We start from the raw sequence: 15,552 nt of genomic DNA on the forward strand, positions 1-15,552 counted from the left end.
ATGCCGGGTAAAAACACCTTCAGTGGCCTTACTTCTCGCTGATGGATTTTTGTACAGGAAGTAAGAAAATCTGTTTACTGATACTGCGGTATTATAATAGCCTACATTCCGCTTAGAATTTTTGTACTGTACATATTTTATTGCAATTCCCATGAGATGCAAGAAATGAGCAATGCAGGTTGGACAGAGATTAGAATTTTTGGCAATGATATGACCATGTCATCAGTGAATTAGTTAAATATTATATTTCTTGTTCTTTGTTTTAGCTCAAATTATTGTGCTGGAAATGCTATAGCAGGTGCCATGTAACTCTACTAGGGGCCTTACTGTGTTGTTAGATGTAACAAAGCAATGCTTGATTCTGTCTGGGTACTGCCTTGATACCGTTTGTGCCTCTGGAGCCACAGTAGGGAGGCTCGGTCCACTAGCATTGCAACGTCAAAACCACAACATAGTTCTGACTTCCTGCTTGAGGCAATAGAGGAAGTAACCTTTGACCGGATTCTTCTCAGTAGCAAGCAGGTCTGAGTCTGGTGCGCTTCTGTCATTCCTACGGCCCCATCCTAACTTTTTTCTTAATTTATTTTATATAATTAATTATTTGAAAATAATTATTTGCAATTATCTTTTTAATTCAGCAACAATTAGCTGAGATGAAAAGTTTTCAGTGGAATAGTTTGATATCATATGTGGCACAAATTTGTTTATTTATCATTTGTAAATGTTTCCGTATCAAAGTTTCTTTTATTCAGGATCTAGTTATGTACAGATTACTTTTAATTACACAATGTCTTTCACTTAAAAAAAGAAAAAACTAGAAGTTTTGTTTTTTTTTCTTTCTAAAAGAAATGAATTGATTGATATGGAAGCTATGGCTGTGTTGTTTAAAAAACTTTCTGTTTGTGAAAAAAAGTTGTGTTCCTCATTTTATATTCTGTATTCTAATTTTTTCATCTTCTTAGTGCAGTTTCCCTAGGTAAACATGGCATTGTCTTAAACGCTTATCTTTTGTATTATATTGTTTGCAATAAAAACAAAACACAGGAATAATGTGATCATCTTGTGGCATTAATTATAAGCACATGATATTTGTGTTGTTCACAGCTGTGGGGGAGGGCAGGTCTGTTGTGGCTGACATCAGTCAAATATTGGTGAGGACATGCACGATCCATTCACAGAAGTCAAGCAAAATTAAAATGTTATTTTCTGAGTGTGAATCACTTTAGGACCATCTTTATCCAACTCAAAAAACTATGCTCAGTAAAAGAAAAGAAAAGAAAATCAGGAGGATTGTTATAATGCGACACAGATAATTGAATTTCTGCATTAATCAGAGCCGACCGGGTTGTTGGCAACCCGCTGGAGCAGTTTGGTAAAGCTGAGTTTTTGCTTTTGGCTTCTCAGACCATGAGGTCACAGGTCCATTATTGCCACGGCCTATTGAGAAGACTTATGTCTGCATCCCCTCCTCAAACCTGTATACATGACATCTTAAAGAAACAAACACTGAATATTGTTTATCCATTACTGGCCAAGGACTATAGGAATAGAACTGACCTTAATAAATCAGGGACAGTATAAAAAAAAAATCAGGTACTATAACTTTCTGTTGAAATTTGAGGCACATTCACAGATGATGTCTCTTTCCTCACATCAGTTGGACTGAGCCTGTCTCTGCCACCCACCGCTGCACTCGTCTCACTGCAGTAACTGGGCGGCTTATTAAAAATCTTATAGCTTGACGCTATAATTACTCTTACACTGTACACTGTACCAGGTTATATGTATGGTGCATAACAATATGAAAATATGATGATGGCTAGAAAGTCATTAAGATATACATTTTAAAAACTGTGAATGTTGAACTTTCACCAGAAAAAATAAATAATTAAAACAAAAATTGAACTGTGTTTCCATGAGCTAAATAAAATTGCTGACTTTAATTGTCTAGTTTTCATTGAATGTTAGCAACTGTGAGTGCAAATTTGTATTTCAAATAATAGTTTGGCATTATCATTTCTTTAAAGTTTGATGTTGAAACCAATTTTTAGTGTATTTTTAGTCTCAGAAAGATAAAAAGGATGCTCTCAACACTTCTATGTGTTTGTGCCCTCACATTTGTGTAATGGCAACACACCATAAAATACCAGCTTGTGCACTCACATGTTCTGTGGTTTGTTGAAAGTGGAAAACAGTAACTGAAATCATGCGTATAAGCCATGGGAATGTGGGAACAGCTGAAAAGGAAATAACATGATTTCAACACACAATACCTTTTTGAATCGACCAACAATCACAGACTGATAACATGTATCAGTACTGTACAGGATATCTACTGTTAGAATTGTGGTTTAAAGTTGGCTTCCACAATGTAACTTTACTGTTTAAAATTTTTTTTATAGGAAAATAAAACATTCCAATCACTTGTAGGAATGTTGTGTTGATGACAAGACAATAATCCTCCCACAGGCTTGACTCCTGTGTCTCTGGTTAAATATGAAGGCTGACATCTTCCCCACTGACAATGAAGAGCAGTCAGAGTGTAAGACTCTGAGCCCACCTCCCACAGAGAGCCCCTGAGGCACATCCATCACCGAATCTCCAATAGCTCAGACCTGGAGCGAGGCAGGAGGGCAGCAGGGCCTCAGGGCCTAACAGGGTAAAAGTAGTCCAGTTAGTGATGGATCGAGGGAGAGCTGGAAGGTGAGTCGGGGGGATCACAACAAAAGGAACCTGACTAATCCATTGTTTTCTAAATCAAAAACCTAACTAATCTACTGTTTTCTAAATCAAAGCACCGTGTTCAGAACTGACAGGACTGAAATCTTAAATTCCTGGATTTTTACATGTATATTTTCTTAGAAGTCAAAGTAGAACCTCCTCCATAGAACAGATAAACCTTTTTAGGGGACCAAAGGGGTGCTTTTAATCCAAACTTCAAAATTGTAGTTGTTAGGAGTATAAATCGTGCCTGACTCAAAAAATGTGCAACAGTAACCACAATGTCCTGCTGTTTGAGCTGGCTCTGACAGGCAAATAGTAACACAGTACACAGAGCATGATTGGCTCCTGATGATGCCTGTCTACAGTTTAGCTGTAGCCAATATTTCTGGTCAACAAACAGAGGAAAAGTCAACTCTGGTAAACACAGGTTCACGTTCCCCCAGTTTCAGACAATGAACAGAACATTTTTGCTAAATTGTTTCATTCTCTGGTTGTTGGCAGTATATGTGCATGAGAAATGTTTACATTTACAAGTCCAGGTTCCTAAAAAACAATCACAAATTTGGATAAAATGAAATCAATTAATCATATTATCACTTTCAGGAAACAATTTTCACTTAAAAATAAAATTTAGAAATAAAACTAACTCCTTTTAAAAGAATGGATGGGATAAAGACGTGTGTAGAAGACAGCTAGAGTAGCTGGACCACCCTTGCTACTCTGACCTCAGTAAAAAAAAAAATGGAGTGATCATGGCCACTTTCAGAGTATTTCATCAGAATAATGGGTCATGTGCTGTTGCCACCCCTTTAGGAAATGACATAGTGAGGTTTTCCCAGTTTGAAACCATGGTGACTCATTTGTTGGGATTTTCTGCACACACAGACAGCCTTGCCCAGTAGCAGCCCAAACAAAATGATAAATTTAATATGTTCCATGCGGCAACTTAAAAATGAAAGAAAAAAAATTACAGCAGTGTCACAAAACAGTTGCTGTCTGTTTACGACTTCTGTTAACTTACCTAGAAATTCCAAAGCAACATCGGATATTTGGGCTCTAGGAAATACACATCTATCATTACTGAAAATTTGTATTTAAAGAAACAATTAAGGGCAAAGCAAATAAAAGGGATTTTTCTAAACCATTTGCCCCAGCCTGATGACTCTGACTTGTTCAGAAAGCCTTGGCAGTCAGTGGCCGAGTGACCCAGCCAGGGAGAGGATTTGGGCTGCAATGGGACTGCTCTAAACGGCAGGAGTGCCCTGATGAATGTTTCCGAGAAGGATCGGAAACAAGGCAAAATTTTTCTTAGCTTTACTTTTTTTTCTTCTTCTTCGTCAGACAGGCCTTTCCATGGGCAATTTTCCCAGGACGACCCCATTATTATTCCACAGAGACGTCTGCCCCCTCCAAGCCCTATTGGTGGTCTTTCTGAAGGGAAAAGGAAGAGAAAAAGAAAAGGACTGGGGGTCTGGCGATACACCCACAGAGACTGGGTAACAATAAAATACACATTAAGGCAAAGCAAGATGAAAAGTCAAACAGCATTCCTAACATATTGTTGTTTCAACTGATGGACTGGGTGTGCTGGTGAATATACCATATGTGTCTTTGGCCTGTTACTGCATTTAGAGACAAACAGTCTAATATGTCTAAACAAGACAAAAGTAGGAACATTAGAAAAAACAATCCATATGGCAAACATAAGACTTTATTGTGTGTTCTTAGTATATTTGTGCCTCATTCCTCTGTTTAGATTACCTACAGGGACAGTTTGAAATGACCCCCACAGTCAGTTGCTTTTAAATTGTGCAGTCCATAAAATGGTTTCTTAAACCAATAAGACACATTCAGCAGAGGAAGCCTCTGCTAAATCACATGGAAAGACAAGCTCACCACAAGGCCGTTTCCATGGAAGCTACACCCTCAGCTAAAAAACTATTATGTGCTGATTCAAGTTGATAGCAAAGGGAAGGTGCATTTTCTACATCGTAAACCATATTTATTATTGTATACATGAATTCATTGAAAGCATTACATGAATAATATCCATCAAATTCAAGAAGTCAAAACACTCTTGGGAAATTTTATTTATTTAAGAGTCCCCTCCTGTCACCGTTGGATTTTGCTCACTGTTGAAAAAGACTTTGCACCATAGCCATCCATCTTGCTCTGGGCCCATGAGGACAATGACCTGTGCCAAGAGGCCGAGCTGGGCAAGCCTGCTGGAACTCTTAGTGAGCTCCATGCCTTTGTCTGAGGATATGGAGGAAACCTGGCACCAGCCTGAGGTCAGCCTCACAAAATTATATTACCATAATCCCATTAAGTGTGTCTGAGGCCTCATGATCTCCAGCTCAGTCTGCGAGGAAGGTACAGTAGGTGAGGCCTGGCAGTGGGTGGCTTTGTACTGAAGTTCAAAGGCAATGGATATTATGAGAGTTTACCTGCGTGTTAGATGGGCTTATTTTAGCCTTTGTGATATTTTCAGCCTGCAAAGATGTATCATTAACCCGTGCAGTTGTCAGCTGAAACATTCCCAAAGCATGTGTTTTACTGTATCACAGTATGTGGTAAAGTGTTGTCTATGTCAGCGATATGGCAAAAAAGATCAATAAATGCTCCTATGACAAAGATAACTCTCCATAATTGAAACCAGGAGCTCAAACAAGATGGTGGATCAACTGGTTTTGTTTATAAGCTTTATATAATCAAGGGTTTTCATCCTTATCTTTATTACCTGTCATCCTTGAAAAAAGGATTCTCTTCATTAATAATAAGACTTTCCATCTTTACATTTGTTTCCAATTAAGACACAGAAAGAAACGTTTGGGCTCTCTGGCAAACCACAGATACAATCTTCACTAATTCCTTCATCTGTATCTGGTAAACCTCCACAGAACATATAGTTTTACAGTGCATATGGTCATGAGGCACAGGTTGTTTTAAAGGAGGTGAATCAGTATGTCAGCAAAACTGACACCATCCTCATGCTTAAGAGTTGAACATAAACCAAGCTCAGGCAGTTGATCCTTGAGGCAAACCATGGCGGCAACATATTGTATATAGAGGTTATCTGACGTGTAACACAGGAATGCAGTTTAGTTTCTGTGCTGTTTTCAACTGTGACCACAAGCATGTAACATTTTTTATAATACTAATACTGTTACTAAACTGCAATCAAAAGGACTGATCTGAGCTTTGTTTTCTTTCTTTTTAGGGTCATAATGATTTTTCATGTTTGTCCTGTACTGGATAATGTCTAGGATAACTATATAAATTGAAGACTTGTTCTCTTAAGAGTCAACTAAGCTAACATATTCAAAGATCAAAATGAAAATTGGAGGAGTTGCATGTGCCTTTTTTAACTACAGCAAGCCATGTTTTGCATTATTATCAGCAGCCATTTCTTTACTTATGGAACACAGTATCTCAAACATACCACTCCTGTGTTTGTTCATTCCATCTATGGGACAACCAATGAGACCTATTCCCCTGTCTAAATATGTTGATGCCTCAACTAACATGTAAAGTAAAGTTCAGAGCCACATGTAGATTCTTGAGAAATAGACGAGATATACAAGGCCTAACCTTGTGGTAAACAATTAATTAGACCTAGAGTGACTCACTTTGTCACAAAGACATAAAGGAGCCAAATGGACGCTCTGTCATGGACGCTCACTGAAGGGGGGAAATGAAAAACTATTTTTGATCTGCTTTTAAAGTACAATGACTGTACATTTTGAAGAATTTTGTAATCCTCCGCTCTGTTTGCTCCTTTCTGTTTATGCATGTGTTTGTATGTGGTGAATGTGCCTCTGGGCTTTTTTCTCCTCCTTGATTCTCACTTTCCTTCCTTTTCTTAGTCCCAGCCCCAGCATGTGTTCGGATATGGTTCGTCTGTGGCCTTTTCCTTTGGGAGAGGAGCTTAGCAAAATATGGGCACAATGCCCTAGGGTCAATGGGGTCTTCACCAGCCTCATTTCCTCCATGTGGAGCTCTGTCAGAGAGTGCTAAGCTGAGCCCCCAGGCCTGATGCTGACAGCACAGGAGGAAGCAGACAGTATTAAGTTCCCTTAAAATTAAAGCAAATGTCACTTCACTGTAATAAATAGAAGTACTAACTCAATTTTAGCAAAGAGGCTAATAAGACACAAGTGTCTTGTGATTGTACTTAAGGCTTGCTGGCAGATTACTGGAAGACAGTAAGTGCTCACATAACTGTATATTAAGGTGCATTACTATAGCTTTGAAACAAGTACTAATATCTGAAGCAATAATCATAATGAATTATGAACTAATCTAATGGATTTTTTAAATGTAAAATTGCCCATGCTCCTATCCTCCAATTTTCACAAAGTTATGTGAGCAGCCTTTTTAGTGCATTAATTGCTAGCAGTTCTGAGAGGGGGCTCAGCGGGGCTTGGGTTTGTTCTGCTCTGTGCCCCTATTATTTTCTCCACAGGCAGTTTAGTGCTTTCCAACTACCTCTGAAGCATCAGCAGTTTTGGCCTGATCGTGTGCAGAAGGGAATACTTTGAAACTAGGTGCACTCTGCAGGAGGCGTTTATGTACCTCTAATTTTAGAGAACGGTTGTCTTTACAGATGCCTGTTCCTCTCAGGCAGTTTTATCTGCTTGATAGTTATGTCCCTGTTGTAGGCTATCGTTTAGCACAGCCCCATGTCACATAAGTTAAGATTTAAAACTTTTACTAATTCAGCAGCTGTATTTCCAGCAAAATAAATAAATAAATACATTCTCCTGACAATCCTTTCCAGTGCTTTTTTTTGGTTTTTGGCCGGAAGCTTAGAAAACATGGAATTAGTATAGTCTCCCAGAGTGCCTTGCAGCAGCAGCTGAGGGGAACAGGTGCATGTGATGAGCACATGGTAATGGTGATGAGGTCTGCCATGTGTTAAATGCATAAAATGCAACATTGCTGCTTAACTAATGCAGAGAGAGACAGCAAGAGGTGTTAACCTCTATTTGACTTTTGTTGTTGTGACTCTCTTTAAAGGAGTAGAACAAAACTATTACATTTGCTTAGCCTTTTCCTTAACTCACTTTTTGTAACTTGCTGTAAAATCTCAATGAGAAGAATAAGGAAGCAGATATTTTGTTTTTATGTGCATTAAAACCAACTTCTCAAATGCGTTGACTGCATGTTTTAATGATTTGTTTTCCTTGCAGGAGAAATTTTATTAGTTCTTATATTGTCTGTTTTTTTTTAGCACAGCAGTTTTATCCCTAGCTGGTAAATGTGACTTTTGCCTAGTTTAACCCCTAGCACATGAGGGAAAGACCTTGGAATCAAATTTCAGAAGAGCATTTCTCCCAACACTATTACCAATGGTTACTATGGTAATAAGGGCCTGCTGGCTTTCATGGGGCTCGATAGCTATCCAACATTGCCCAGTTGCAAATGAAACGAGTTTCCTAAACCCTGGGAAAAATCATGCTCTCGTCTGATTTATGAAAGCTCTGAAAATTCCAAATTCTCTCCCAGATGTGTCAACAAACATCACAGTGCAGGTTCAGTTATGTGTGCACACATGTGCAAAGATCCAACAGGCCTGTTTGACACCTTGTTCAGGTTTTCTTCTCCTTCCTCATTCCTTACTACCTCTGCACATCCATGTGACCCTTTAAACTTTGGGCGCTGACCCAGAAGCCTCGAAGATCACTCACAGGAGCCTCCCAACCACCACAACAATCTGGAAACACTTGATCACCAGATTGTTTTCCTGAGTTTTTATCATGAGCCTTCATTTAAAACTTGTCTGTACTGTTGTACAGCAAATTGATACGTTACTAATGTTTATGATGCACTCTGTTTTACCACTATTGAGTGTGATAATGAACGATATCGAACACAACCTCATCACCACAGAATTGTAAACTAGGTTCTTCACTGATAAATCACAATTTATTATTAATAAAATAAATATATAATAACTGGGTATTTATATTTTTGTTATCCTCCATCCAGTTATACAACCAATAATTCAGGGCTCTGTTATCCCATGATTCACAGGTTTTATGTCCTACCTAGAAACTTAACAAGAGTCCAGATTTGTGTCTCTGTGTCTAACCTGCCAAAATCCTCCACAATAACCATGAGAACAAACTCTCCTGTAAGATCCAGGAATGCACTGTTGCATATCAATGACCCACATCAACAGTGAAAGACAGAGAGAGAGAGAGAAAGAGACAGAGAGAGAGAGAGACAACAAAAAGAGAGGATAAAAGGGCCCCTTCCCCACACAGCACACAAACACACACACAGACACACTGCAAACGCACACAGACAAGCAAGTCTGTGAAATATGACAGCCCCATGGTGAAGAAGGCAGGGGTAAGGGAAGCCATATTGTAACAATCTTATTCTGTGGTCATTAATCGTATCCTGCTGTTACAGCCTCCCCAGCCATGTGCGTTGAGCGTATGTCAAACACATTTCCCCTCTCTCGGTGGGCGCACTCCAAGCCAGCTCTAATGCTGCACACAGACACAAACTCTGAGAGCTCCTGAAGGCAGAGAGGTCAGATAATCTCCCCTCGGACTCCAGCGCCAAGTCCAGAGCCTGCCATAAAGACACAGAGAGACGCAAGTCCACAGGAAATGGCCTCTGGCCTGGCTGCTGCTGATGCTACCACATTACAGTCACAAAAAATGTCATGAGAAGTCACATATATTGTGAAAGAAAAAGATAATATTTCAGAAAACACCATTATCTCTGTCTCTGCTGGCTTCGTGACTGAAAATTGTGAAATGCTGCTGTTTAAAAATATGTTTCCTCACTATTGCTTTTTGCCAAATGGCTTTTTATAGGTGGTTTCCAAATAACCATACAAATGGCTTAGCTCTGTCCTAGTTAGGCTTATATGATCAGCACAAAGGGACATTTTAATATGACACTGGGTTGGAATCATTAACCAAAGTAATCATTTGAGATACCTCTGTTGTTTAGCTAATTACAGTGTCAGTATTCTACAGCAATCTGCACAGTGATAAACACAGACCATCTCTGGGTTATCATGGATATCTGGCAACAGTAAAATGCTCTTCCTTTTCTTTCTTGTCATCCATCTCTTCTTCCATACAGCCTGCCTTGCTCCCTCTTTCCCCCGTCCTGCTGTGAGCTCCCTCATTAGGGAAGTGATGATGTAACGTTTCTGTGCCATCAAGCGCTGCCATTTGTCATTACGACTCACAAGTGCCGAAGTGGGCCAAATAAGTGACAGGAAGTAAGGCCTCCCATTGGCCCTGCAGCCAGTTTTTATTAATGTTACACCTTTTTCTGACTTCTCTTTTTAATAATACCTCAGTGCATAAGGATAAGATGCCACTTTGCATTGTCACTACCATTGCTGTCAAATATAAATACATAAAAAGAATTGTGTGATCATCAATCAATCTCAACATTTCCATTTTGTAAGTGGGTTTATATATGTCTCAGAAACTGTAACTGATGACTATTGGCAGAAACCTGAGAAGTCTCCTGACAAGTGGAGCCTCCAGAGCAATGCAAAAATAAGTCTGAAACCCCCATCAATCACAGCACTAGATATTGGTTGAAAGATTTGCTTTTCACTACCAGATCCAGACAAGATAGCAGATTGTGAAGCTGTCAAAGCGGCTTGATTGAGGAGATGAACTAAAATCAAAGACTTTTCAGACTGTGCATCTACTGTAAATAATATATTGGTATAATAATGATAATAATCTGATGAAACTGTTGAAGTGGATTGTTATAACATAAAACAGTATAACTTGAAGTTTTGTGACATCACCGACTCACGTTTACATCACTTTGAAGCAGCTTTGCTTTGAAACCATTTGTCTTTTCTCTGGAACTACCAAAACAATGTAAAATAGCAGACACTCAAGGCTGGGCCAGCAGTCCACAGTGACAACAAGTGGGGGCCAGCAGTAAATCACAGCAAAAATAAAATGATTATCTGAATGTCACAGAAACAAATAGATGTACAATGAACACTCATAGTAAAAAGACACACTTAAAATGATCTAATTCATTTGCCCGTGTTCAAGGGTCACTTATAAAACACAATTTATTATTAATAAAATAAATATATAATAACTGTATATTTATATTTTTGTTATCCTCCATCCAGTTATACAACCAATAATTCAGGGCTCTGTTATCCCATGATTCACAGGTTTTATGTCCTACCTAGAAACTTAACAAGAGTCCAGATTTGTGTCTCTGTGTCTAACCTGCCAAAATCCTCCACAATAACCATGAGAACAAACTCTCCTGTAAGATCCAGGAATGCACTGTTGCATATCAATGACCCACATCAACAGTGAAAGACAGAGAGAGAGAGAGAAAGAGACAGAGAGAGAGAGAGACAACAAAAAGAGAGGATAAAAGGGCCCCTTCCCCACACAGCACACAAACACACACACAGACACACTGCAAACGCACACAGACAAGCAAGTCTGTGAAATATGACAGCCCCATGGTGAAGAAGGCAGGGGTAAGGGAAGCCATATTGTAACAATCTTATTCTGTGGTCATTAATCGTATCCTGCTGTTACAGCCTCCCCAGCCATGTGCGTTGAGCGTATGTCAAACACATTTCCCCTCTCTCGGTGGGCGCACTCCAAGCCAGCTCTAATGCTGCACACAGACACAAACTCTGAGAGCTCCTGAAGGCAGAGAGGTCAGATAATCTCCCCTCGGACTCCAGCGCCAAGTCCAGAGCCAGCCATAAAGACACAGAGAGACGCAAGTCCACAGGAAATGGCCTCTGGCCTGGCTGCTGCTGATGCTACCACATTACAGTCACAAAAAATGTCATGAGAAGTCACATATATTGTGAAAGAAAAAGATAATATTTCAGAAAACACCATTATCTCTGTCTCTGCTGGCTTCGTGACTGAAAATTGTGAAATGCTGCTGTTTAAAAATATGTTTCCTCACTATTGCTTTTTGCCAAATGGCTTTTTATAGGTGGTTTCCAAATAACCATACAAATGGCTTAGCTCTGTCCTAGTTAGGCTTATATGATCAGCACAAAGGGACATTTTAATATGACACTGGGTTGGAATCATTAACCAAAGTAATCATTTGAGATACCTCTGTTGTTTAGCTAATTACAGTGTCAGTATTCTACAGCAATCTGCACAGTGATAAACACAGACCATCTCTGGGTTATCATGGATATCTGGCAACAGTAAAATGCTCTTCCTTTTCTTTCTTGTCATCCATCTCTTCTTCCATACAGCCTGCCTTGCTCCCTCTTTCCCCCGTCCTGCTGTGAGCTCCCTCATTAGGGAAGTGATGATGTAACGTTTCTGTGCCATCAAGCGCTGCCATTTGTCATTACGACTCACAAGTGCCGAAGTGGGCCAAATAAGTGACAGGAAGTAAGGCCTCCCATTGGCCCTGCAGCCAGTTTTTATTAATGTTACACCTTTTTCTGACTTCTCTTTTTAATAATACCTCAGTGCATAAGGATAAGATGCCACTTTGCATTGTCACTACCATTGCTGTCAAATATAAATACATAAAAAGAATCGTGTGATCATCAATCAATCTCAACATTTCCATTTTGTAAGTGGGTTTATATATGTCTCAGAAACTGTAACTGATGACTATTGGCAGAAACCTGAGAAGTCTCCTGACAAGTGGAGCCTCCAGAGCAATGCAAAAATAAGTCTGAAACCCCCATCAATCACAGCACTAGATATTGGTTGAAAGATTTGCTTTTCACTACCAGATCCAGACAAGATAGCAGATTGTGAAGCTGTCAAAGCGGCTTGATTGAGGAGATGAACTAAAATCAAAGACTTTTCAGACTGTGCATCTACTGTAAATAATATATTGGTATAATAATGATAATAATCTGATGAAACTGTTGAAGTGGATTGTTATAACATAAAACAGTATAACTTGAAGTTTTGTGACATCACCGACTCACGTTTACATCACTTTGAAGCAGCTTTGCTTTGAAACCATTTGTCTTTTCTCTGGAACTACCAAAACAATGTAAAATAGCAGACACTCAAGGCTGGGCCAGCAGTCCACAGTGACAACAAGTGGGGGCCAGCAGTAAATCACAGCAAAAATAAAATGATTATCTGAATGTCACAGAAACAAATAGATGTACAATGAACACTCATAGTAAAAAGACACACTTAAAATGATCTAATTCATTTGCCCGTGTTCAAGGGATGGGTATAAGGATCTGGAGATGCCTTGACAAAACCCTTGACCTGTAGGTCTTAGTTGGGATGGGTGCCCTTCAGTGGGGACAGAAGGGGGATGATTGATTGGGTCCCTGTCAGTGGGCTCAGCTGGACATCCTAGAAAGGTCTCCTCATCCATCAGATAGCTGAGCAGCATTGTTCTGTGGGCCACCCGGGCAGATGTCTGGAGGACCCCAAAGACCCAAAACGTTACTAACAGCAGCCACAGACAGCCTGCCTCTGTGCCCCTCTGTCAACATGCATCAGGAGTCATACCACACACCCAATTCAATCAAAAACCATATACGGCTTGCTGAGAACATACACATGCAAAAAAGTTACATTCACTAACAATAGTTCACAATCATCCTCAGAGTGGAGATAAGTGATGATGTGCTGGCAGTAATCATTGTGTTTAGTGACTCCTGGGGCGTAACATGGACACGCAATTGTGGTGTAAGGCTTAATTGTATGGTCAGGACAGAGGGCAATGAGTTAGTCCCAAGCCAATCAACCATGATGAGAAGTAAGTTCTCACTACAGTAATTACATTGCAACTCATTAACCTCTAAGCTTCCGGACAGAAGAGTGTGATGTATTAGATTTTGATGATCTAATAGTACACTTGATAACAGGTAGAACATTAGTGGTGGTCTTTTAGCACCAGTCCTTAAAGCATCCACCACCCAGTTCAGCAAGACCATAAGTTCAGTCAGTGATTTGGAAAACCAGCGGTGCTTGCCTGGTTGCAAGCTCTGTTGACAGATTAGATTATATTTTCTAGGAGGGGCTATTTAGGGGAAGAGGAACCAGGGGGGTATTTAGGGAATGGGTGGGGATATATGTGATCCCATGGCCCCGCTATGACAGGCGTCACACCACTCTCTGCATGATGATCTCTTCCATATGGACCCAGGAATGGTCAGTCTGTGTTTACATGAGTTGATCCCAAAACATGTCCAGATTCATGTTCTCTGATACTGCAGCCCAGGAGGAGAGCAGACGAAAGGCGCTGGGCAATTGAGACACCCCCTGCTGAAGATCCATTAACGTAGGCTGCACAGTGGCACCAAGCAAAGAAGCAACCAACCAAAACACCACCCTTTCATTGCACTTTTACACATACACTTATACACACACCAAGTTCTGTTAAAAATTACACTCATCATATTTTCATAATTGTTGGAGGCACCTGAAGTCAAGGCCAAGTCAACACATTTTGCCTGGCAGCCAATGAAAAGGGCCATTTGTGTGGAATGCATATCAAAGGCATTTCATCTCCATTTGCTTCAGCTAAGTGAAAGTATCAGGGTGTCACACTCAGATGGCATCCTTACAGAATCTGAGCTTATTTCTCAACTTTGGACTTGAAAAAAGGTGTCAAATAATTTTAATGAGGTGGAATTCTAAGTTTCTTAAGTTTCACTGCCAAACTAAATCCTGCCAGATGGACTTAAGGGTAGTTACAACCTCCTGCTTTGCAAATACGTGAAATGTTGAACAGTTAGGACTGGTTTTTCATTGTTATACTAGGACAGGGGCACTAAACAGTCTGGAAGGTTTCACAGTAAGAGACAAGACTGTGGTCATTTCTTTGGTATGTCTTATGGGTTCCAACTTCACCAGCTGAGGCAGAAATGGCTGACCTGAAACCACCAAGCCCCTATTGTCTGTCTCCCTGATAACCTCTCTCAGGTCTCACTGATGTTTACCGTCTGAGAATAAGCCACTATATGGATGTTTAGAGAATGGGCCACTCCCCATAATGTACTTAATAACCACTCCCCCGGAAGTAAAATATATTCATTATAGGACAATGACATCTTCTCTCCTATGGGGCACCTATTTCAGTCTGAGTTCAGGGGCATAGCAATGGGTGCTGTGATGTCAAAAAACGGCCCTTCTTCATTGATCTCGAGCTGGAAATGAGTACACTGAAGTCAGACCTTGTCTCACTAGGGACCGGCCATACCGTCGCTAATAACATCCAGCCCTTGACATTCTTAAAAACTCTCTGGTTATCAAGGAAAACAAACAAGGACATCAGACTCACTCTCTGTGCTAACAAATACCATCCCCAGGCAATCTAGTGGATTGGTGGTGCAACTCAGTAGTCCCCTGTTGAAAATCAAATCATGCTGTGGTGATTTGGAATGTACGGTGAGTGTAGCCCAGCATTCACCCCAGGAATTGGATGAAGGAGACAGCCATATTTTGATGCCCACCTTGCTTATAGACTTATTAGAAGGAGCAAAGAAGTAAATGCATTCACACACATATTTGCAGTCTAGAGTGATGTATGCTCATTGCAAGGGGTTTTCTACCACCCCCTACACCTGACCCCACATCCCAGGCTCCTATTTCCCTGTTCCCCCCCTTTCCCTCCCTCCCTCATCTTGCCACACATCATTGCCCTGCTAAATGCTGACAATTGGTGACAAATGGACTACACTGCACACTGCGCATTGGTTGCCCCGGGAGACAGTGGCAGACTGTGGGCAGGGAAGGAGGGCAGAGGAAGGGAGTGGGGCCTCCTTGCAGCAGCAAGGTGCCTGGCACAGGTGGCTGAAAAACAATACAGATCCGGCGTCTGACTGGGCTTGATAGCACA

The sequence above is a fragment of the Monopterus albus genome, unplaced genomic scaffold (genome assembly GCF_001952655.1).
Source record: "Monopterus albus unplaced genomic scaffold, M_albus_1.0 scaffold284.1, whole genome shotgun sequence".
Lineage (NCBI taxonomy): Eukaryota > Metazoa > Chordata > Actinopteri > Synbranchiformes > Synbranchidae > Monopterus > Monopterus albus.